The following is a 16214-nucleotide window of genomic DNA, read 5'->3' on the forward strand; positions in this document are numbered from 1 at the left end:
CCTGCATGTAGGGCTACATTGAACACCACACATCAGCTGCTAATGTAGGCTGAATGATAGAAAAGCTATTTCCATCTTAATATGTTATGGGATGCATTTTCTCCATTGTTTTCAATGGTATGTTACTCTGGTAGGCCTACATTATGATCAAATAGCCACAGTAGCCTACTTGACCACTGTTAAAACTAACTTAAACATTGCATCTCATTCCTTTTTTATTCTGCATAGGTCTTTGTTTTTCTTGTGGACTAACAAGAATAATTAGATGAGGTGTTCATGATATTCTCAGAGCATTAAGTCCTACTCCCAAGTAATGGGAATTTGGTTGGTATTTAGTTGGTCTGCCAAATGCTTACTCAATAGGTGCTCTGCTGAGGAGAAAAATATATTTACGTAAATGTGCATTAAGTCTACAACATACAATACAAATTTACTGAAGATTTGTTATAATTGTCAGACTGCAGAGTTTTATTTGAAATGACAGTATACAGTCTGAACATTGGGTCCCTGATAACAAACTTGTAATACCTGGTTAGGTCTAAGTTTTAGACTCTATTTGATGTTGAGTCTAGTATCCGCATATTCCTATGGATAGTCAGATACATAGGTGTTTCTTGGCTAGATGGCTTTTTGTTGTGTGTTCATTACCTTTTCTACTCTGGTAGTTGAATGGTAGTATTAGTTGAATGGTAGGATTATTGAATGGTAGTATCAGTTTACATTTACATTTATCCAGACCGACTTACAGTAGTGAGCACATACATGTTTCATAAAAAAAATATTGTACTGGCCCCCCCGTGAGAATCGAATCCACAACCCTGGCATTGCAAGCACCTTGCTCAACCAACTGAGCTACACAGGTAATATTAGTTTAAAACCTCTACAGGATCGGTGGGTCCCCCGCGGGACGGTTGAGTTAACGTAGGCTAATGTGGTTAGCATGAGGTTCTAAGTAACAAGAACATTTCCAAGGACATAGACATATCTGATATTGGCAGAACGCTTAAATTCTTGTTAATGTAACTGCACTGACCAATTTACAGTAGATATTACAGTGAAAGAATACCATGCTGTTGTTTGAGGGGAGTGCACTTGAAAATGTATTAATAAACCAATTAGGCACATTTGGGCAGTCTTGATTCAACATTTTGAACAGAAATGCAATGCTTCATTGGATCAGTCTAAAACGTTGCACATACAATACAGCCATCTAGTGGCCAAAATCTAAATTGTGCCTGGGCTGGAATAATACATTACAGACTTTCTCTTGCATTTCAAAGATGACGGTACAAAAAAATACAAAAAAACAAGTTTTTTTCTTTGTATTATCTTTTACCAGATCTAATGTGTTATATTCGCTGACATTAATTTAACATTTCCACAAACTTCAAAGTGTTTCCTTTCAAATGGTATCAAGAATATGCATATCCTTGCTTCAGGTCCTGAGCTACAGGCAGTTAGAGTTGGGTATGCCATTTTAGGGGAAAATTGAAAAAAAGGGGCAGATCCTTGACCCACTAGTCACTACCACTAGTCATAACCCATGATATTGATGCAAATCAAATATTTACTGTGTTTGTGGAGACGGAGCAGGAGGGCTGATGAAAGAGCACTTGACCTTAATTGCCTGGGAGCAAAACAAATATTTTGTCTGGGAGGAGAGTTTTTTCAGACAGCAAAACACACCCGGGTTTTTTTCTTGTGTGTTTGTGACACTGTCTGTGGTGGGGTTCGGTGTATATAACATGTTTTGCTTGTGCAAAGTGCACTTTAGGGGAATGACCAGTTGTGGAAAATTTTCGGGAAAAGCAGATGCACTCATCAACATCACACACACACACACACACACACACACACACACACACACACACACACACACACACACACACACACACACACACACACACACACACACACACACACACACACACACACACACACACACACACACACACTTAAATGAAGAGACAAGAAGTGAAAACATAGGACTGTTAAGAGGTGCCTATGAATCATTGTAGGCAAGTTAGTTTCAGCAACCTTCAAAAACAAGCCATTGGTGCAAGGCATTTGAAAATACTTTTCCAATAAAGCAAAAAAGTGTTTACAGGATCATACATCTCTATAAACGTTTATTGGTGGGATCATTTGCTCTGGCATTTAAACGTTACTCCTAATGGTGCTGTATGTGAGTCTGTGTGATATAAACCAAAGAAAAGCACTCAATCTTTATGGTTTATGTCAGACCTATCCGTTTCATGGAAATTGGTCTGTTTAAAACTACTATAAATATTAGAAAGAGGGGCCATTTTGAAAGGGACCGGGCCATGTAAAAGGCCTGAGCCCCTAAAAAATGTACAGTGCCCCTAACAGCGACAATGAAACAAACTGTTGGAGTTGAGTTATAGCAGGATGGCTGGGAAAGGGGAGGAATTAAACAAACTGGCAGTCTGTTGAGAAAACATGTACAGACAGGCAGCTTAAGTTTATCAGGCAATGAGATGTTATTTTCCCGTCAAAGACGATAAATGTTTCAGTTTGAGGTAAATGTTGGAGGAAACCACAGTAGTTCCTTTCAGTGTAATATAATGTTTTGTTGTCATTGTGTGTTATGTTGATTGGCTTAGAAAAGTGGCTGAACTGACAAGCACTTCCCCTCATAAAAGTCCTGTGTGAGCTGAGACAGAACAGGAAGCGAGACATCCCACTCCCCTCATTTTTTCTGATTCATATACAGTCAATAAACTAAGCAGACCAGACCCAGCTGCTATCGCAGCGGTACCTATGGGAGAGCCAACCTTTTAAGCAGACCGGAAGTTACCGGAAGTTACCTTTTTAAAAATTATGGTAAACGACCTGAGTAAGACATCTTCAGGTATCCTCCATCTTTGGTATAAGTCCGTAAGACAAATAATATTTTCTGAACAATGAATGGAAATACTGCACCTAACACTTGTCCCTACAACAATTTATTTGACGGAGTCAGGTGATGAGTGATGCATTATTTTTCATAGTATTGGTGCTTGTTTCATTAGCAACACAATTCAATCATATGCTACTGTATGTTTAGTGCTGTTGTTTGTCTAGTCTTGAGTTTTGTTAAGTGCCATCCGACGTTATCGGACGTAAAGTTCACTCTCAAGTGCCTCCAAGTGATTGTACTCTCCTGCAGTTGATTTACCGCCTGAATGACCCTCAACAGACATGACACAGGGACAACACCCACCCCTCCTTTTCACACTGATTGTGCTCAGGTCACCCTTTGTTTTTGGGTATAGTTTTCATTCTGGGTTCTGGTCACCAGACATTTGTCTTGAAAACAACATTAGCCCACTAGCCTGTTTATAATAAAGCAAGGCTCTGGGTCTGTTGTGCAAGGCTTTGTAGCGCTTTTCTTTGCATCGTGTTGCGGTTATGAACAACATAAGGGACAATATTTGAATCATGTTATGGATCTAAAGCGTCACTTGTTTTAGAAATTGGACAGAAAATGAAACAATGTAATGCCTCTAATTTCCACCAGAGGCTGCTATGTTACGTATTGTAGATGCATATTTTTGCCTCTGTCTTGTGCTTGGACTGTTAGCTTGATGTATTTCCATGACTTTAGTTCTTATTGACTCTGGGCATCATGCATCATTTTTTGTTGTTGTTGTAATTGACATATCCTTGTTTCTATTCAATGTTCTCTACCAATATAGTACTCTAAATAAACCAATTCATAAGTTCAAAAGAATAAATGATCAACATTTCTGACACCGTTCAAGCCAATTATCTCAGAATCATCTTTTTGCAGATAGAACCTTAACGCCTCAAGTTGTCGATACAGCATGTTTATAGCCTCCATACTATTTGTATATAGCGTCCTTGGCTGCAAACCAACTGCAGGATATTAGTTTCATGTGAAAAGGATTTTACTGTGCCGCAGAGTACGCATGAGCATAAACAATATTAGCCTGTTTTAATATGAATAACTTCAGGACTCACAAACAAGGGCATATTGGAGGGCATATGAAGAGGAGAGAGATGAACACTTATAAACTTATGGTCACATCTAACACCGTTCATACTGGCCAAACCAAAGACGCTAGAAGCTAACAACCCCATTTTAGAGAAGGTGTTAATTTAAACGCTCAGACTGTACTCCATGTCCATGACACCTCCCCCTCCCGTTATCTATTGGATTTTTAACAACACACAGTTTTATTGAGCTACAGACCGGGGTGAGTTGCTGCTGCCTGGTCTGGAAGCCGGTCAGTCCTGTAGCGGAGCTGTACGGTAGCAGATGAGGCATTATTATTCGTAGGACAACCATCTGGGGACTGCACTGGAACCCAGCATCTGGATATAGAAAAGAGCCCACTCTTCCTGCCCTCCCCCCTTCACTGGCTGAGTCCCCGAAGGCTTCAGCAGTACCACCCAGCCCGCAGTACCATTCAGACTGCTTCAAATTCTCATCTTATGACCCTCTCTCTCTCTATTCTCTCTCTCTGTTCTCTCTCTCTCTATTCTCTCTCTCTCTCTCTCTCTCTCTCTCTCTCTCTCTCTCTCTCTCCCTCTGGGGAGTTAGTGTTGTTGTTTGTTTCTCCAGGCCAGAGTTAAGTCCCAGCAGTCTCAGGAGAGAAGAGAGGAGAGTCCGATATGGACGGTTGAGGAGACTGCACACTCCAGAGAGCATCTGATGGGATTATAAAACCAGATTTTTCCCCTTCTCTCTCTCTTTTTTCCCCACTGGGGATAAAGTGGTTCGAGCCTTCATTTGAACAAAGAAAGAAGCAACTCCTGAGCTCTAGAACTGCGCTGTATCACATTTTAAGGCAGCTTTTGGAAAAAGAGAAAAGTCTGGCCCCTTTTTGAAGGATTCTTTTCCCCCGTCAGTCCTCCGACCATTGGGAAGATTAAGTCCGCTGTTTCCTATTTAGGAATTCGAGGAAGGCTCCTTGCTGGTGAGCAGAAAAGAAAACAAGCAAGGAATTAGCTCCAAGTCTCTGCTGACAGCTGATATGAGCCGCAATTTAATTTGATATGATTTGGCCCTCGTCTCCTAGTTAGTAAACTGATATGCTTTCTGGGGTGGGCTCCTAACAGGCATCACTCTTTGCCTTTTTAGGTGGGTTTACACAGAGTTGGGTGAACTTCATCAGTTTTTTCAAACACATGGACATATCCTCACTGCAGGGACCAGATGCTGTAGAACTTTAGCGGCTGAATTGGGCATACTTTCTGATCTCTGGATTTTGCACTGCTTTTCAATGGAGGCCACTGCTTTATCATAAAATAAAATAAAATCTTCTTTGGAATTGTATGAACACACACCAGCCCAAATGTTTGCATGAAGACCTGTTATTGACAGCGCTGAACTTGAATGCATCCTACTTGTGTCTCTACTAGATGCAGTAGATATAACTTTGTTCTGCTTTTGTGGACTGATTGTTCTCACAAGGTGTACCATGCTTAGTTTGTGACCGAACAGTACCAAGAAACAAAGGACATTCACCCCAGAAAGAATGGTCATTTCAGACAAGCTGGAGAAGTCTTAGTCCACAGAGATGTTGCATTCTATTCTGTTCATCCCCTGTCATCTGAAGGCTGTTACATCTCTGTGAAATAGCCACCACAATGATGAACAAAGACTCTCGCTTCCCCAGGAAGGCTGTCCATAGCAACCCCTCCTCTCGAAGGCACTCATGCATCGGGTATGTACAGTTCTGTACTGTAAGCCGTTTATTGTGATGAGTTACATGCTGACACAACTATACTGTATGTGTCTTTACTGTACGCATTCTATACTTCATGTGCTCTGTTTTAGTGTTTCCCAAACTCGGTCCTCAGGACCCCAAGGGGTGCACGTTTAGTTTTTTCCCCCTAACACTACACAGCTGATTCAAATAACCAACTCATTATTAAGCTTTGATTATTTGAATCAGCTGTGTAGAGCTAGGGAGAAAAACTAAACGTGCACCCCTTGGGGTCCTGAGGACCGAGTTTGGGAAACACTGCTCTATGAAGTTATGAGTTGTTGATCATATACATTTCACAATACCAATTATAACATCTTAAACCAGAAAGACATCATTAAGGGTTTCTTATGGAGTAGATAGTAAACTTCCATAATGTTATAAAAATGTGATTTTCCTCAAAATCATCATATCTTTTTGCAACTAAAGTTTTGAATGTTTTTATGATGTATTTGAGTGTTGTGCGTTTATTTTATTTTTTTTAAGTCCTGGGGCATTTTGTGATGGCACTGCAGTGTGCTGTATGATAGGTCCATAGTGTGTTTTGTCATTTGGTTGCGGTGCGTTTTGTCATTTGGTTGCATTGCTTTTTGTCATTTGGTTGTGGTGCGTTTTGTCATTTGGTTGTGGTGTGTTTTGTCATTTGGTTGCGGTGCGTTTTGTCATTTGGTTGCATTGCTTTTTGTCATTTGATTGTGGTGCGTTTTGTCATTAGGCTGTGGTCTGCTTTGCAGATAGGCTGTGGTCCGCTTTGCAGTTAGGCTGTGGTCCGCTTTGCAGATAGGCTGTGGTCCGCTTTGCAGATAGGCTGTGGTCCGCTTTGCAGTTAGGCTGTGGTCCGCTTTGCAGATAGGCTGTGGTCCGCTTTGCAGATAGGCTGTGGTCCGCTTTGCAGATAGGCTGTGGTCCGCTTTGCAGATAGGCTGTGGTCCGCTTTGCAGTTAGGCTGTGGTCCGCTTTGCAGATAGGCTGTGGTCCGCTTTGCAGATAGGCTGTGGTCCAGTTTGCAGATAGGCTGGCTGTGGTCCGCTTTGCAGTTAGGCTGTGGTCCGCTACGTGCAGGCTACGTAAAGGCTACAGCGCGTCTTGTATGAATTCTTAGGTGAATTATAATAAAATTGACATATTTGTATTTTTAGTGGGTAGATGTATTCTTCGTTAGGGAAAATATACATATTTTTTAGATCAATTGTTTTATTATATGTTTATGGCAAGAAACAGGCACAATACATTATTGGAGGCCTCAGTGCCTGTGTTGTCCAGCGGTTACAGCCGCTAAACCCGGCACACATATGTCAGAGTCAGCATGGATTAGAATCCGGCCTATTGCCCTTTGACTCCCCCTTCCCCATCTTTACCTCACTATACAGTGCCTTCGAAAATATTCAGACTCCTTACTTTCTCCACATTATGTTATGAGAATGGCCTTGGTCAGGGAGGTGACCAAGAACCTGACGGTCACTCTGACAAAGCACTAGAGTTCCTCTGTGGAGATGGGAGATACTTCCAGAAGGACAACCTTCTCTGCAGCACTCCACCAATCAGGCCTTTATGTTAGTGGCCAGACGGAAGTCACTCCTCAGTAAAAGGCACATGACAGCCTGCTTGGAGTTTGCCTAAAGTCACCTAAAGACTCTCAGACCATGAGAAACAAGATTCTCTGGTCTGATGAAACCAAGATTGAACTCTTTGGCCTGAATGCCAAGCGTCACCTCTGGAGGAAAATTGGTACCATCCCTACGGTGAAGCATGGTGGTGGCAGCATCATGCTGTGGGGATGTTTTTCAGAAAGCGACAGGGACTGGGAGACTAGTCAGGATCGATGCAAAGATCAACAGAGCAAAGTACAGAGAGATCCTTGATGAAAACCTGCTTCAGAGTGATCAGGACCTCCGACTGGGGCTAAGGTTCACTTGCTAAACAGGACAATGGCCCTAAGCACACAGCCAAGACAACGCAGGAGTGGCTTTGGGACAAGTCTCTGAATGTCCTTAAGTGGCCCAGCCAGAGCCCGGACTTCAACCCAATAGAACATCTCTGGAGAGACTTGAAAATAGCTGTGCAGCAACGCTCTCCATCCAACCTGACAGAGCTTGAGAGGATCTGCAGAGAAGAATGGGAGAAACTCCCCAAATACAGGTGTGCCAAGCTTGTAGCGTCATACCCAAGAAGACTGGAGGCAGTAATTGCTGCCAAAGGTGCTTCAACAAAGTACTGAGTACTTATTTGCAAAATAATCTAAAAACCTGTTTTTGCTTTATCATTATGGGGTATTGTGTGTAGATTGATTACGGAAAAAAACAATTTAATTCATTTTAGAATAAGGCTGTTACGTAACAAAATTTTGAAAAAGTCAAGGGGTCTGAATATTTGCACTATATTTACAAAAGTATGTGGACACACCTTCAAATTAGTGTATTCGGCTATTTCAGCCACACCCATTGCTGACAGGTGTATAAAATCAAGCACACAGCCATGCAATCTCCATAGACAAACAGTGGCAGTAAAATAGCCTTACTGAAGAGCTCAGTGACTTTCATTGTGGCACCGTCATAGGATGCCACCTTTCCAACAAGTCAGTTTGTCAAATTTGTGCCCTAGTAGAGCTGCCTCGGTCAACTGTAAGTGCTGTTATTGTGAAGTAGAAACATCTCAGAGCATCAATGGCTCAGCCGCAAAGTGGTAGGCCACACAAGCTCACAGAAAGGGACCGACGAGTGCTGAAGCGCGTAGCGTGTAAAAAACGTCTGTCCTCGGTTGCAACACTCACTAATGAGTTCCAAACTGCCTCTGGAAGCAACGTCAGCACAATAACTTTTCGTCAGGAGCTTCATGAAATGGGTTTCAATGGCCAAGCTGCCGCACACAAGCCTAAGATCATCATGAGCAATGCTAAGTGTCGGCTGGAGTGGTGTAAAGATCACCGCCATTGGACTGGAGCAGTGGAAATGCGTTTTCTGGAGTGATGAATCATGCTTCACCATCTGGCAGTCCGATGGACGAATCTGGGTTTGGCGGATGCCAGGAAAACGCTAGCCAATGCATAGTGCCAACTGTAGTTTGGTGGAGGGGGGATAATGGTCTGGGGCTGTTTGCATGGTTCGGGTTAGGCCCCTTAGTTCCAGTGAAGGGATATCTTAATGCTAAAATCAAATCTAATTTTATTTGTCACGTGCCGAATACAACAGGTGTAGTAGACATTACAGTGATATGCTTACTTACAAGCCCTTAACCAACAATGGAGTTTTAAGAAAATACCTTTAAAAAAAAGTAAGAGATAAGAATAACAAATAATTAAAGACCAGCAGTAAATAACTGCTACATCATACAATGACATTCTCGGCGATTCTGTGCTTCCAACAGTTTGTGGAAGGCCCTTTACTGTTTCAGCATGACAATGCCCATGTGCACAAAGCGAGGTCCATACAGAAATGGTTTGTTGAGATTGGTGTAGAAGAACTTGACTGGCCTGCACAGAGCCCTGACCTCAACCCCATCGACCACCTTGGGGATGAATTGGAACGCTGACTCCAAGCCAGGCCTAATCGCCTAACATCAGTGCCCGACCTCACTAATGCTCTTGTGGCAGATTGGAAGCAAGTCTTTTCAGCAATGTTCCAACATCTAGTGGAAAGCCAGAAGAGTGGAGGCTGTTATAGTAGCAAAGGGGGGACCAACTCCATATTAATGGTGAGATGATCGATGAGCAGGTGTCAACATACACTGCATGACCAAAAGTATCTCTTCAATAAAAGCAAAAGAATTACGAAGGTAGTTGAACTGCCCAACACCTTTAAGGAATAATAAATCATTGGACAAATAACAATTAGATTGTGACTGCACGTCCAACAGAAAACCTGATCAATAATACATTAAAAGGTAGGCTAAATTGATTCATAGAGCATGCACAGACCTATCAAGCAACAATAGATGCTATGCTAACTGAAATATAAAGCAACAATAGATGCTATGCTAACTGAAATATAAAGCAACAATAGATGCTATGCTAACTGAACTATAAAGTGACAACAGATGCTATGCTAACTGACATGTAAGGCAACAATAGATGCTATGCTAACTGATTCCACCATTGAAAGAGAAAACAAACAAAGAAATAGAAAGTAAACTCTATCCTGATGCAAGTCAGAGATTTTGAGGTTGAAATTAAAAACTTCAGGCAGACTTTTAATCCTTGAATACATTGCAATTTTGCCCTTTCACTTTTGATTCACACACTGAATGAGTGGAGGAGTTCCACCACTGGATTGTTCATTGTTCAATTAATTTAGCTATACTATAGCCTACAATAGGCCCACAAGTTATTTGCATTTATTTAAATGGTTTCAAGAAGTAAAATGAATAGTCTGCAAATGTAAACATCAAAGAAAAGCGTCTTAGCTCAACAAAATTGTCTTTGACTCAAATGCATAAACATCTGAGGAGTATTTCTGTCTGTAATGAAGCCATTTTGTGGGAAAAAAACCTCATTCTGATTGGCTGGGCCTGGCTCCCCAGTGGGTGGGCCTGGCTGTCAAGTGGGTGGGCCTATGCCCTCCAAGGTCCAACCATGGCCTCACCCCTGTCTTGTCATGTAAAATCCATAAATTAGGGCCTAATGAATTTATTTAAATGTACTGATTTTCTTTATATGAACTGTAACTCAGTAAAATATTTTAAATTCTTGCATGTTGCATTTATATTTTTGTTCAGTGTAGATTCATGGGCTCTGATACATACAGGAACAATACATTTTATTTTGAAATGATTCAGTGCGATTAATTTAGATTATAGACTGAATTGATGTGATTCAGTTTGATACGATACAATTCGATGCACTAATATTTGTTGAATAAACACATTCATTTTCCATAAATTCAAATTTGCATCTGTCTGGGCTGTATAAAAGATGTGGATGTACTATGTAGGCACCTGAGTTGAGCCATAAAAGAGACTAGATATCTACCACTCTATACTTGCACCATCAGATTAGGATGGGGGCAATGTAGCCTGTGTTTTTTGTCTCCCCACTTTGGTTTTAAATTAAGCAATAAGGCCCGAGGAGGTGTGGTATATGGCCAATATACCATGGCTAAGTGCTGTTCCTAGTCCCGATGCATCGCGGAGTGCCTGGACACAACCCTTAGCCCATTGTATATTTAAATAGCCTTGGTATATTGGCCATATATCACAAACCCCTGAGGTGCCTTATTGCTATTATAAACTGGTTACCAACATAATTAGAGCAGTAAAAAATTAATGTTGTCGTACCCCTGGTATACCTTCTGATATACCATGGCTGTCAGCCAATCAGCATTCAGGGCTCGAACCACCCAGTTTATAAATCACCATCACCCACTAATTAAGTTTTCATTTTTGCCGGTTAAGTGTTTGAGCTAGTAATGTATCAATAATTATCATTTTAAAATGAGCTATGACATAGCCAATTAATGAATATCTAGCACAACGTTGGATTTCACCCCCACCTCAAAATCGAATTGTTTTAACCGTTTGGAAGTTTACACGGAGTGATCTCTTCTCCTCTCCCTTCAGCCATGCAGTGCGCCTCACAAAAGTGAATGCTGTCCTCAGTATGAAATGATCAACTTTACCCTGTATGTGAAAAAATGACCATGTACAGTGATTGTTTAAAGTAAAACTACCAAAACTATTGGTGAACCTGATGGTGAACCTAAACAATCAAAATAAAATATATTGTAAACCCCATTCAGCGGGTAGGCTATAGCCAGAAGAGAACTGTCTTCAGTCGCTTACTTTTATTTCGCTAACATTTTTTTACCAGTGCATAAATAACAATAACCCGAGCAAATGACATAGGTTGTCACTCAGCTAATAAAGCCTAATATCACTTAAGCATTTGTGAAGGTGCGGCGCTGAAGGTGCGACGCAGATGTACAAGATCAGAAGCAGGCATCCTACCATGCGATGGTCAGCGCGCGAGGCTGGGCACAGTGCGCAGTTTGACTAGTAGGTTACTGATATTGCCTGGGGTTGTTCGGCATGCAAAATGACTTGTAGATTCAATGACGGTCAACACTGAAGAAGAGGATGCCTAACACGGAACCCAAACCGGCAGCGTGCATGCGCCATCGTGCGCCATCGTCCATAAATGTATTTTGTCCCCCTACACCAAACACGATTATGACACGCAGGTTAAAATATCAAAACAAACTCTGAACCAATGACATTAATTTGGGGACAGGTCGAAAGCATTAAACATTTATGGCAATTTAGCTAGTTAGCTTGCTAGCTAATTTGTCCTATTTAGCTAGTTAGCTTGCTAGCTAATTTGTCCTGGGATATAAACATTAGGTTGTTATTTTACCTGAAATGCACAAGGTCCTCTACTCCGACAATTAATCCACACATAAAAAGGTAAACCGAATCGTTTTTAGTCATCTCTCCTCCTTCCAGGCATTTTCATCGTTTAATTTATATGGTGATTGGCATCTAAGGCAACAGTTCGTCTTTCAATCACCCACGTGGGTATAACCAATGACGAGATGGCACGAGGTTTTCAATTAATGTATCTAAATCACAAGGCTCATTTGAATTTCCTGATGCACAGGAGAAAATAATTCTGCAACAAAATAGTGATCAAATTAAGATCTGACACCTGTAGCAGTGGTGTGTTTTGTAGTTTCACTATGGTGCGTTTTTTAGTTTGGCTGTGGTGCGTTTTGTAATTAAGCTGTGGTGAGTTTTGGTGTTCTGGGTGTCCCAGCCTGAGGGCGCCGGGGCCGGGAGATCGATGGCACAGCCAGTGTCCATTGATGTCTTTCCTTGGGGTTGATGTGCCGCATCCAAGCAGAGTCACGATGATCAGTCACGCCATGATTCTGTAAGAGTATGGACCTCTTCAACACACACAAACACAGCAATAGTGGTGCGTGGGTGATCATACACCACCGTGATATACAATAAGGCCGTGACAACAAAAAGACAACAGTCACATAGTGGTGGAATAAATTCAACTACACATAAGTTTGTTTTGTCCCAAAACTGGAGAGCAACATCTGTCTGGTGAGGTCCACAAAGCAAATATTGCACATAGCAAGCAGATATATGACCTGCAGCATGGTCAAGCAAGTTCATGTTTGACAATTTACTAAACAACTACTGATTTAAAACCACGGAGTTACCGTAAGTCAGTACAAAGACAACAGACACTGCCTCCGCTATTCCAGCACCATTTACACTTAAACATTTAAACATCAAATCAACAAGACTATATATCAAATCAAATTTTATTGGTCACATGTGCCGAATACAACAGGTGTAGACCTTACAGTGAAATGCTTACACACATGCACACATACAGTTGAAGTCGGAAGTTTACATACACTTAGGTTAGAGTCATTAAAACTCATTTTTCAACCACTCCACAAATGTCTTGTTAACAAACTATAGTTTGGGCAAGTCGGCTAGGACATCTACTTTGTGCATGACACAAGTAATTTTTCCAACAACTGTTTACAGACAGATTATTTCGCTTATAATTCACTGTATCACAATTCCAGTGGGTCAGAAGTTTACATACACTAAGATGACTGTGCCTTTAAACAGCTTGGAAAATTCCAGAAAATGATGTCATGGCTTTAGAAGCTTCTGATAGGCTAATTGACATCATTTGAGTCAATTGGAGGTGTACCTATGGATGTATTTCAAGGCCTACTGTCAAACTAAGTGCCTCTTTCCTTGACATCATGGGAAAGTTAAAAGAAATCAGCCAAGACCTCAGAAACAAAATGGTAAACCTCCACAGGTCTGGTTCATCCTTGAGAGCAATTTCCAAATGCCTGAAGGTACCACGTTCATCTGTACAAACAATAGTACGCAATCATAAACACCATGGGACCACGCAGCCGTCATACCGCTCAGGAAGGAGACGTGTTCTGTCTCCTAGAGATGAACGTACTTTGGTGCGAAAAGTGCAAATCAATCCCAGAACAACAGCAAAGGACCTTGTGAAGATGCTGGAGGAAACAGGTACGAAAGTATCCACAGTAAAACAAGTCCTATATTGACATAACCTGAAAGGCTGCTCAGCAAGGAAGAAGCCACTGCTCCAAAACCGGCATAAAAAAGCCAGACTACGGTTTGCAACTGCACATGGGGACAAAGATCGTACTTTTTGGAGAAATGTCCTCTGGTCTGATGAAACAAAAATAGAACTGTTTGGCCATAATGACCATCGTTATGTTTGGAGAAAAAAGGGGGAGGCTTGCAAGCTGAAGAACACCATCCCAACCGTAAAGCAAGGGGGTGGCAGCATCAGGTTGTGGGGGTGCTTTTCTGCAGGAGGGACTGGTGCACTTCACAAAATAGATGGCATCATGAGGGAGGAAAATTATGTGGCTATATTGAAGCAACATCTCAAGACATCAGTCAGGAAGTTAAAGCTTGGTCACAAATGGGTCTTCCAAACAGACAATGACCCCAAGCATACTTCCCAAGTTGGGGCAAAATGGCTTAAGGACAACAAAGTTAAGGTATTGGAGTGGCCATCACAAAGCCCTGACCTCAATCCTACAGAACATTTGTGGGCAGAACTGAAAAAGCGAGCAAGGAGGCCTACTAACCTGACTCAGTTACATCAGCTCTGTCAGGAGGAATGGGCCAAAATTCATCCAACTTATTGTGGGAAGCTTGTGGAAGGCTACCCGAAATGTTTGACCCAAGTTAAACAATTTAAAGACAATGCTACCAAATACTAATTGAGTGTATGTAAACATTTACATTACATTTACGTCATTTAGCAGACGCTCTTATCCAGAGCGACTTACAAATTGGTGCATTCACCTTATGATATCCAGTGGAACAACCACTTTACAATAGTACATCTATATCTTATTTGGGGGGGGGGGTTAGCAGGATTACTTTATCCTATCCCAGGTATTCCTTAAAGAGTTGGGGTTTCAGGTGTCTCTGGAAGGTGGTGATTGACTCCGCTGTCCTGGCGTCGTGAGGGAGCTTGTTCCACCATTGGGGTGCCAGAGCAGCGAACAGTTTTGACTGGGCTGAGCGGGAACTGTGCTTCCGCAGAGGTAGGGAGGCGATCTTAAACTTCTGGCCCACTAGGAATGTGATGAAAGAAATAAAAGCTGAAATAAATAATTCTCTCTACTATTATTCTGACATTTCACATTCTTAAAATAAAGTGGTGATCCTAACTGACCTAAAACAGGGAATTATTACTAGGATTAAATGTCAGGAATTGTGAAAAACTGAGTTTAAATGTATTTGGCTAAGGTGTATGTAAACTTCTGACTTTAACTGTACAGTACATACATACATACATAACATACATGCACACATGCATACATGCTTAGTTTAATATACTGAAAACAGACTTAAAGATACCAAAAACTATTTAGTCCAATCAATGTTGCTAAATATCATGTGGCTGTCCATGGTACTGATGTGTGTGTGTACACAAGTAAAACAAAACATGTTGACTCACCCTACTCGTAAACTAGTTGAATGCCAATACCATGATCCTCCTCTGTTTCATGTTGTCAAAACGGTCTATGGCTCTGTCATACAATACATTTTTAGGTTTTGTTGTCATAGGCTACCTAGCTAAAATGTTTGCTAGCCTAACTTCCTTGCATGGGCTAAGTTAGCTAGCTAGTTAATGTGAGCCTACTTGGCTACATCTAGGCTACATACTGTACTTCAAATCGTCTCTGGTTACTGCGCCAGGACAACCCACAGTTAAGCTCAGCTCAACGCTGATTGGCTAATTATTATTTATTTGTTTTACCAAGGGAGACTAAATGCTTGCTGGCATCAATCAATCAAATGCTATGGCGGCAACATGTCGTACTATTTTGTTCCAGACAGCATCAGATACATTGGCTACCCATACTGAGACAGAGGAGCGCTGTTTCTCTTGCTAGGATGATTTCCCCCGTAAGATTCAACCACTTGCGAATAGACTGAAAAGTATGAAAATACAGAGAGAGGAAAGATACATTATTTAATCATTTTTATTGGTAAAATATTTGGGGAAGCCTGGCTTCCCTTGACAATCACACACCATGAGGGTTGGGGTGTTGTGGAAATTCTTACACAGGGACACTCGAAGTCAATCTTAAATGAATCATTGTTTATTGTCAGCGTGCTGGAGAGATTCCAACCAACTCAATGCACCATAGTACACATGTCAATCAGAAGCTCTGCCTGGGCAGTGCCAGCAGCTGTCTTATATACGGCTATACACAGACAAGTTATATTTGCATGATTTAGCATAATTCATTACCGTTTTGTTTCATTCATGTGACCGACCAATACTGGTTCATAACATGTGACAAACCAACACCTCACAAGGCTTCTTCTCTCTAAAATGAGACCTTGAAACTTAGATATCTTTTTTGTTTTCAAAACACGGTCTGGGTGTACTATCATATTGCAGCTACTGATAGTGAGGATTTGTACAGTCAGCCACTTGCATGAAAA

General features: G+C 41.4%; 1 protein-coding gene across 1 annotated transcript in view; it reads left to right on the forward strand.

Annotated features, from left to right (window-relative positions):
- The window catches only part of LOC145877477 (3',5'-cyclic-AMP phosphodiesterase 4D-like), a 74687-nt gene that overhangs the window by 2049 nt on the left and 56424 nt on the right, over nt 1-16214 (forward strand). The gene's annotated exons all lie outside the window — the stretch shown is intronic.

Source organism: Salmo salar, chromosome 03 (genome assembly GCF_965601325.2).
Source record: "Salmo salar chromosome 03, fSalSal1, whole genome shotgun sequence".
Classification (NCBI taxonomy): domain Eukaryota; kingdom Metazoa; phylum Chordata; class Actinopteri; order Salmoniformes; family Salmonidae; genus Salmo; species Salmo salar.